This window comes from Canis lupus, chromosome 1 (assembly GCF_011100685.1).
Source record: "Canis lupus familiaris isolate Mischka breed German Shepherd chromosome 1, alternate assembly UU_Cfam_GSD_1.0, whole genome shotgun sequence".
Taxonomy (NCBI): domain Eukaryota; kingdom Metazoa; phylum Chordata; class Mammalia; order Carnivora; family Canidae; genus Canis; species Canis lupus.
The window spans coordinates 44,611,565-44,619,562 of record NC_049222.1 but is presented as its reverse complement, the minus strand read 5'-3'; the positions used below and the strand labels follow the sequence as shown (position 1 = coordinate 44,619,562).

General features: G+C 38.7%; 1 protein-coding gene across 23 annotated transcripts in view; it reads left to right on the top strand.

Moving 5' to 3' along the window:
• Positions 1–7,998, top strand: part of IPCEF1 (interaction protein for cytohesin exchange factors 1) — a 176,170-nt gene that overhangs the window by 101,771 nt on the left and 66,401 nt on the right. The gene's annotated exons all lie outside the window — the stretch shown is intronic.

Sequence of the window (7,998 nt, the reverse complement as noted above, 5' to 3'; positions counted from 1 at the left end):
GGAGAGCTGGAGTTTCTTTTAGTGAAGATCAACAATCCTTTGATGATCCTTTAATCAGTTAAGGGGAAATTATTTAGGGATTTCCCATAAACAGGACATTTTTTTTCTGTGATACCATTCTTCTAATATGGCTGTGGATGCTCATCACTCAAGCAACAGAGCTTTAGAGCATGTAACTTCATAAATGTAATATAAATACTGGGTATAGTTTGTGGGCAAGATTTTTAGTAAGATAAATACACATTCACTGACCATCAATAAGAAATTTATGTTACCCATGTGCCCCTAGGCACCTGTCCTGTAAAGATTTGGTGAAACTGGACCCACATTCAACTCCAGTGCTCTGGAATAAGCATTCTCCCTTCTACCCCCATGCTTCTCTCTCTACAACCCTTCTCCAGTCCCCTGTTCTCAAGCTTATTTATTTGGTTTCACCCCATGTGACACATGGTACAAAATCCTTCATTGAGTTCTGTAAAAAAAATTTTTTTCAAGGCTTTGGTGAGCTTTAACAACTTTATCAAAGATTTGGGAGAGTTGCAAGAAAGAATCGCCTTATAGCGTAGGCCGTCTCCTACTATCTCTCTTCTCTCTTTTCATCTCCCTTTCTGGATACATTCATCATCTCTTGTCTAATGTGGAATAGTTTTACCCAATTTAAGGTACCCTGTGGCTGAGGTCTCGCTTTCTATCCTCAGTAATTGTTTCTAAATAAACACAGCTGTTTTCTTAAGAAGAATTAAGGTCAATATAAATTTCTTCCTCTTGTTTCCTACTATTTTAGGCTCTTGCTTTTGGGTAGTTGTAGCAAGTGATAATCTGCACCTTTCATAGAACAAGAGGACTTACAGATACACCTTTTAATACTTTCTGGGAATTTCCAGAGGCTGTTGCAAGGATTGGGTATTGATGGGGAATGGTACATCCGTGGCAAGTAACAAACTCAGATATAAGTATGACATTGATTTTCTCAAACAAATTATTTAACAAATACGTTCTGCATGTGGTCAGTCTTCATTGAATTTAAAGGAAGTCCCCTCTGAATCACACACAATTACAGATTTGGCTGGTGTAGCTTCATTGGCTCATTTGGTTAAAGCCTCTCTTACAGGAGCAACTTAGAGGGCAGTTACCTATTTTGGGCATTAGGAATCTCATGCTTCCATAGGGAGCAGAAGTGTTGGCTGAGATGAGGTTGGAAGGAGGAAAAGGAGAAAGCAGCAGACACACTCAAGTGCCCAGTCTCCACTTGGCCTTCATTCAAATGTATAAAGCTATTCAGGTAACAGATCATATACTTGAATAGAGTTAGATTAGCAACACTGAATGGAGAATGGGTTTACTGTTATCTGGCCTTGGAATTACCCTAATAAACTAGCAGTACATAACAGAAGGACCTTCCAACTCCCTAATTCTATGATTCTGTTATAGAAGAATTTTCTCTCTTTACACACACACATACATGCACCCACATGAGTGGGTGTGCATGCACATACTGACATCTTAATTATATGTTTGTTACGGGGGAAAAAAGGCTACTCAATGAATACTTAATTAGCAGTCATATTCCTGGTATCCGTGTGAATGTCAACTGTGAAATAAGAGCCAAACACAGGGATCCCTGGGTGGCCCAGCGGTTTGGCGCCTGCCTTTGGTCCGGGGCGTGATCCTGGAGACCCGGGATCGAATCCCACGTCGGGCTCCCGGTGCATGGAGCCTGCTTCACCCTCTGCCTATGTCTCTGCTTCTCTCTCTCTCTCTCTCTGTGTGACTATCATAAATAAATAAAAAATATATAAAAAAAAAAGAGCCAAACACATATCCTCAAACTAAGAACATTTATTTACTTTCTGCCACCCAAAGAATTCAGATTCAACAAAGTAGCTCCCAAGGCACCTATGCCTAATGAGCAAACTTCTTGTTATAATCTCTTCCCTATTCCCTATTCTTTCTTCCATGGCCTGGTGCTGGGAGGTAATGGAGCCAATAGCATCCCAGCAAGAACCATCTCTTATTGAATGCCTACTGTTATGCCAAGGGATATTCTAGGTACCTTTCACACATGTTCTTTCCTCTCAGAAAACACCCTCTGAGGTAGTAATTGTTACCATATTTTGAAAGTTGGGAAGACTGAGACTCAGGGGATTGTGTTTGTAGCCCCAAATGACACAAGTAGTAAGCAGGGAAAACAGATCACCTTGACCTCCTTTGACTCCACAGCTGGGATTGTTGCCACATGCCAGCCTGACCCCATGCAGACACCAGGGTAAATGACAGTCTTCAGTGTGGTTCTGAGGGAACAGCTCTAGAGGCTGGATCTAGGGCAATTCTCATATGAAAGTACAGTGATCTCATGGGACGCCTTTGATTGTCTTTATTGTTCCCTGACACCACCTGAGGAGGCTGTGTCACCCTCGTCATTCTGGATGCCTCTCTGTTATATTGCTAGTCAGTAATGGATGCATGGTCTACCTTCTTCCTTCATGACACTTTGCTGCTTCAGACAGCCCTACCCGGATTTCCTTGAGAAAGGTCAAGTCCAGACACTCATCTGCTCTTTTCACACCCCATATAATGTGCTTAGAATGTGCTACAGCAAGCAAGAGTGCATGCCAGGTCTTACAAAACCACATTCACATTCTACAGCCATAAAAATCCAAGCTATTTACAATCCACACAATTGTTTTCCCTTTCGCCTTGGATTAAGTATAAATTTCTTCCCTTGCTTGTGAGAATCTCCTGACCTGTATCTCTCTTATGTCACCACTCAGCCTTCAACTACAGAATTTTTAAAAATTCCTTGTTAACATCACATATGCTGGCACTCTCTTTAAGCCTTTTTGCACATGCTGTTTCTCTGCTCAGAACACTCTTTGTCTTCATGCCCAAAAGTCTTTCTCCCACACAATCCCATTGACCTCCTCAGAAGTCAAATTTTAGCTTATGTAGCCTTTCTTCTACATGGTCTTACTTTATCCTCTGACCTAAATCAGGGCACCTCTGCCTATTCCCATAGCAGCTTATGCTTTTCTCAGTTTTATACTCATCTTTCTCTTTGGTACATGTTTATTAGGCATTCTATTTTCCATAATTGATCATATCTGCAGAGCAGGATCACAAGTATATTTTTAGTGCATTGTCTGACACTTAACTGGGCAGGGGCACTCAGTTAATATTTGTTGATCTCATAAACTACACGAGGTTTAAGAATCATCAGCATTTACATTACCTCTGCGAATTTTGAGAATGGGTTGGATAAAGACTGCTTTTGATGGAAAGTAATTTTCTGGTAAAGAGATTTCCACTTGTGATCTTAAAAAGAAATACAGGAAAAGGTACAATTTGAGATTTGCTAAGAGCTCCATGGTCCTAAGTAAGTCCTACACAGCTGCTCCCATTGGGTGACATTGTATTAGGGGCTATTTTTGATTTTTAGCATATTTCCATGGCATAACCATGGCATCTGGTTATAAACAAGGGTGTGTTGATCAAGATCACCTGGCTGGGGTGGAAATGTCGAAAGGGAGATGGAAGGTTTCCCAGGGAAATCCCCTGCACTCTAACACTTCACCTGGATACCAGGCACAGTGGGAGAAGTTTGGGACCAACTTCACTCCAGTGAAGGAGGAGTGAAGTTCTGAGTTCCTTTTCCTTTCAGGCGTGTCGCTATAAATTAGTAAAAAGATAAGTACTTAATATTATTACTTAGTTATTAAAACTATCTCATATTTTTAAGGTTCTAGATTTTTCCACTTTTGCTATAATTGATTTTTCTTTTCTAAGAATTCTTAATTAAAATCTTGCTTAGTTCCTTGGGATATATATTTTGGATTTTATTCATACCTCAGATATATTGATTATAAAGTGAATGTGTATTATATAACCCGCTTAAAATTTGTGACATTATTAAATGTTTCTATTCAGAGAGCATTTACTCATCTCACCGGTGTATTTACTTACATTATTCAGGAGTGTGTGTGGACTATTAAAATACAACAAGGTGACATATACATTATTCTGGTATACAACTTGAAGGCATTGCCTAAACAATTTAGATTTTAATTAACAGAGCACAGTTTAATATTAGTTGTAGAGAATAGATTTAAATTTTTTTTCTTTTTAAATGAACCCAACTTGAAAAGTTTATCATCCATCCACCCACTCACCCATCTACCCACCCAACTACATAGCTTCCTACAGTATTTTTGAGATATTAAAAATAATTTGGGCTAACAGTTGTAAATGCTACTATAGGGTTAAAAAAGAAGAGATGACATTTCTTCTTACACTTAGGAGCCTCCAGACTGGTAGAGGAGACAGAGCTATGTAAATGACACAATCAAAGAAAGATTGGGAAAAACTTTTTTTAGTAAAAAAAGGGAGATGGAGCAGTATGGATGAATTCTGTAAATTCTAGGGTTAGGGGGAAATAGTTTGGGCCAAATGTGAGGGAGTTCTGTTACAGTGATTTTTTTTTAAACCTCTGGAAGTTTCTCTCTTTTCTTTTTCCTATCTAAGAAGCTATGTTTTCTTTTTCTTTCTTTTTTTTAAAGATTTTATTTATTTATTCATGAGAGACAGAGAGAGAGAGAGAGAGAGGCAGAGACACAGGCAGAGGGAGAAGCAGGCTCCATGCAGGGAGCCTGACGTGGGACAGGATCCCAGGTCTACAGGATCAGGCCCTGGACTGCAGGCGGTGCTAAACCACTGAGCCACCTGGGCTGCCCCCCTACCCCCTTTTTTAATCAGTTTCCAAAGCTGCATGATTTCCTTGGTCAGATTTCCTTTATGAGTTAAGCACAGTTTTCACCAATCAGAAAACATTATTTCCATGCATTTCAGTGAATATGGAAAATCTTCAGGGAGATTTTCTTAAGATCTGCCTTGGAAGACAGCTTCTTTTTTCTTTTTCTGTTTTTTTAGGGAAGGAGGGTGGGGGGATGGGCATTCCAGTCAGGGGAATATGTGAACAAAGGAATGAAAATATAAATGAGCTGTGCCAACCCACTGTGTTGGACACTATATTAACTTCCCATAACCTAGCAAGATAGATATTATTATTCCCATTTTTCAAGGGAGTTTACTGAAGCTTAGGGAATTGAAGTAACTTGCTCAAAGTCGAGTGAGGAGTAAATGGTAGAGCTGGGATTAAAAAACAAGATCTACCAATATCAAAGCCAGGCTCTTTTCCCTGGGCTGGTATCCCCACTGAGAAGTGAGCCAGGGCCAGTACATGGGGGCATCAAATGCATAGTGCAGGAATGTGGATTTGGTCTGGTAGGAAGTAGGGAGTCACTGCAGGTTCTTGAGAGTCTGAAAATGATCTAATGAAATCAGCAAGTGAAAATATTAATTTATCAGTAATAAATGGGATGCATTGGAGAATAAAGGAGGTTCCAGAAGGTCAGTTAGTAGATATGACAAAATGCAGGTACTGAGACAGGAACTCCTGACCTGGAGTGGACATGGTGAAAATGGGGGATGCATTTAACAGTAAGATATGGCAAAATGTGTTCAGTGCTTGGATATAAAACACAAAATTTTGGGGGGTAAAATAAGAATGAGTCCAAGTTTGGGAGCCTGGGAGATTGAGAAAATAATATGAACACTGAGGGAGGAAGAATATGGTTAAAATGTGAATTTCCTTTAGATTCATTGTCTTTTAGTGTTTTGGTTTCTTTTAGTTTTGTAAATTCTATCTTTGTATAAAATTACTAGAAACCTGCATTGTTTAATAAAGTAACTGTTCATTGATTTCATTTGTTTTATTCCTCTTATGCAGCAAAAGGGTTCCTAGGAGCCCCTGGGCCACACACAGAAAAGGTGAAATTGACCAACTCTTTGTTTCATGAGAACTGATGAGGTTTAAGGTTAATATCTGGTTTAATACATATTATGAAGACTGTTCAGTTTTTGAGAATCCAATCTGCCAGCCCCAATGTGACCTCTTTCCCTCTCCCCGTCTGCATCGTCCCTTGTGTCTGTGAGTTCAAGCAGTTGGGCCTGTATCATGTGTTTTTGGTCTTTAGCTGCATGTGCAACTTGATGTGAATTTCAGAGGAAGGGATTTTTCTTGGAATCAGTTTTATGAGAATCTCTACAGCAAAGATCTAACCAGTTTTTAGATTAGGTAGAACTTACTTTTGCAGAAAATGACACTTGAAAGCCAGATTTTCTCTTTCTGTGAGACAACTCCTCTGAAACTTTCAGTGAATATCGAGTGTCTTTCAGATAAGAAAAGCAAAGAATGGAAAGAGACATTTCATTAGCAATCACCTGATGGCATAGATTTTGGAAAAATCTCTACCTGAGTTTACCAAAGGTTAGGAAAAAAATTTTTTTTTTGTATTTCAACATTTCAATTTTATTTAGGAACTTGTTTTTGTCTCAAAAGATACAAAGTTCATTCAGCAGAATTCATCCAAATAAATGGTCTAAGTCCAGTGTGATACAAAATACATTTCCTAAATGGAATAAATGCAAGAGAAGACTCTTCCCCCTCAACAAAGCACATACTGGGGTGCCTGGGTGGTTCAGTCAGTTGAGTGACTCTTTTTTTTTTTTTTTTTTTTTTTTTAGTTGAGTGACTCTTGATCTCAGCCCAGGTCTTAATTTCTGAGGAATTTATGAATACTTCAATCAGAACTTACTATATTCTTTTCTTCTTCTTTTACCCACTTACAGTGTAAACACTTGAGGGTATATTCTTTATCTTTCTGGTTTAAACTGTGTCACTAGAGCCTATAGACTAGGCACAGAGTGGGCACCAGGCATTTGTTGAGCGAATTACTTAATCATCAGTTAGGTCTGTAAATCAGTTCCTCAGAGCATTATTTTTTTTTCCTCAGAGCATTATTGAGCACCTTATGTATTCCCTGAATTATACCAAAATGCGGTGTTTTATTAATAATGGGTCTCTAGTTGAACTTCATATTTATTCTGTAATTCAAATACCAACTGCTGAGTGTATCCCAAATGAAATTCCAATATTTAAAAATGTTTCTTTGGAGAAGGTGATTCAGACTAATTGTATAAAAGTGATGAACTCTTTGCCAACATATATTCCTAGAGTTTGTCCTGGAGAGGGGAAACTAGATGGTGTAGAACTGACGGGTCTAATGAGCAAAGTGGGATGTTTTAGCAGCTATAAGTTGCATTTTACCTCAAGGAGACAACTGGTGGATGACAGGGTGAAAAGGATAGTGTAAGTACCCCTCAAAATCTGAATGTAAGAATGATTGAGGACTTTTTGAATTCTATTACTTCCCTTGTTATAGTTTCAAGTATGTGGAAAAGATCTTTAAAGTGGACTTTGTTTATTGTCTCTGATGCTATCTATCACTGTGTCCTAATGTTTATTTTCCTTGGTAGGTCCCAGAATAGATTTTGAGAATAATGGTCTCCCACTGAAGCTTTATGATCAGCTCAGCCTGTATTTGGGGCAGACTGTTTTCAATAACTTCTTGTTGTTCAGTTCATATGATGTGGGAACAATGACTTATGTTGCCAATATGATTCTCCTTTAAAATCTTTCCAAGCTTTACATAATCAATTGTGAAACACCAACACTGTGAAATCCTTTGTTTCTCTTGTCTTGTTCTCAGGAGGCAGTAACATGCTCGGGCACTGTTGGTTTGGAAGAGGATGCCAGGGTTAGTGATGTAGGTTGGGTTGCAAGAGAGACCCGTTCTCATAGCTCACAGCACTGACCGATGTGCCCATTCAGGGGATGCAGCACTGTCTCTCCTCTGGTGGGCAGGGCACAGTGCTTTTGTAGGAGTCTCCACAACTTCTCTTTGTTTTACTTTATCTGTTTTTGGTACAATCCATCTTCTTGCTTGTTGGAAATTTAATTTTGATAAATGCTTAAAAAATACTATAAAATGTGTTCATTTAGAAAAATTAGAAAACAAAATTAAGCAAAATAAAGAAAAGGAGATGGGAGGCCAACAGAAAGAAATAAGTGAATTACGATCAGTTACTTATTTAAATGAATCA